At 41.0% G+C, this 1,139-nt stretch overlaps 1 non-coding gene across 1 annotated transcript; it reads left to right on the top strand.

Moving 5' to 3' along the window:
* The first annotated feature begins 222 nt into the window (after positions 1 to 222).
* Positions 223 to 329, top strand: LOC148047959 (U6 spliceosomal RNA). The gene has a single exon (XR_015696197.1). It is a non-coding gene; the product is annotated as a U6 spliceosomal RNA (small nuclear RNA).
* Positions 330 to 1,139: the final 810 nt, after the last annotated feature.

Raw genomic sequence — 1,139 nt, 5'->3', positions numbered from 1 at the left:
TAATGAAAAATTAAGTCAGGATGGATTATTTGCCAAAGATTAGAGCTTAGTATACCAAAACAAAATATTTTGGGGTTCTTTGTACTCTGCTCTCTGAGCTTGATAGTTTTTTTTGCAGAAGTTTCGTTACCCAAACTAGGTAACATCCTCAGTACTAAAGTAGACTAGCACTGATGATGTTATGTGACTTGCAGGGATGGGCTTCAAAAATTGAGGCAACAAGTGCTTGCTTTGGCAGCACATATACTAAAATTGGAACGATACAGAGAAGATTAGCATGGTCCCTGCACAAGGATGACACTCAAGTTCGTGAAGCGTTCCATATTTTTAAAGTTTACCCCTCAGTTATTCCTGTTAGGTATAACTACTGATTGTACAGTTATAGAGACTAACTTGATTTTGTATTTAATAACGGCAGCAAGACTGTTGGTGGCGCAATACTGGAAGAAGGAAGATTTGCCTACTATTCAAGAATGGACATTAAAAGTTACAAACTTAGCAGAGATGGCTAAAATATCAGCATATCTTAAGGACCCCTCAAATGAGAAATATAAACTGGAGTGGAGAAGATGGATTGACTATATTCAAAATAAATATGAGACTAAGAAATTCCAGATAGTTTATGACTGAAGAAGCAAGGAATGATATAATCTGTTTAGAGTTAGCCTAACAAAAGAGGAGTTAAAGCTCAAATGAAAGATGATACTAACTTTTTTTAAAGTTTATTTTAGAACATCTTTGTTAAAGATTTATACCCTGTATTTGTTCTGGGAAGTTGGGGGAGGGGTTGGGGGGGTTGGGTCCGGGTGGGGAGGGTGGGGGAGGTAAATATTTGTAAAAGCCTTTTTTTCCAAAAAATTTCAATTTTAAAAAATTGCAGCAAAGGTTTTGCTGACCAATTGCTGGGTGGGCATGGCCTAGTCAGCCTCCTTCACCATGATGGGGGGGGCTTTTTTGCCCTCCCCAGGTTCCAGAGGTTCTAGGAGGGCAAAAACTGCTTATCCTGGGCTCTGGAGGCCTCTGGAGGCTGGAAACAGGCCCGTATCTGGACTTCCGGAACTTCCAGTAGGCCCATTTTTTGCCCTCCCCAGGCTCCGGAGGCTTTCCTCAAACCTCTGGGAGGGCGAAAACTGCTTCCC

Source organism: Thamnophis sirtalis, unplaced genomic scaffold (assembly GCF_051295495.1).
Source record: "Thamnophis sirtalis isolate CommonGarterSnake01/CBP01778 unplaced genomic scaffold, rThaSir2_p1.2 scaffold_3, whole genome shotgun sequence".
NCBI lineage: Eukaryota > Metazoa > Chordata > Lepidosauria > Squamata > Natricidae > Thamnophis > Thamnophis sirtalis.
This window is presented reverse-complemented; position numbering and strand designations above follow the sequence as displayed.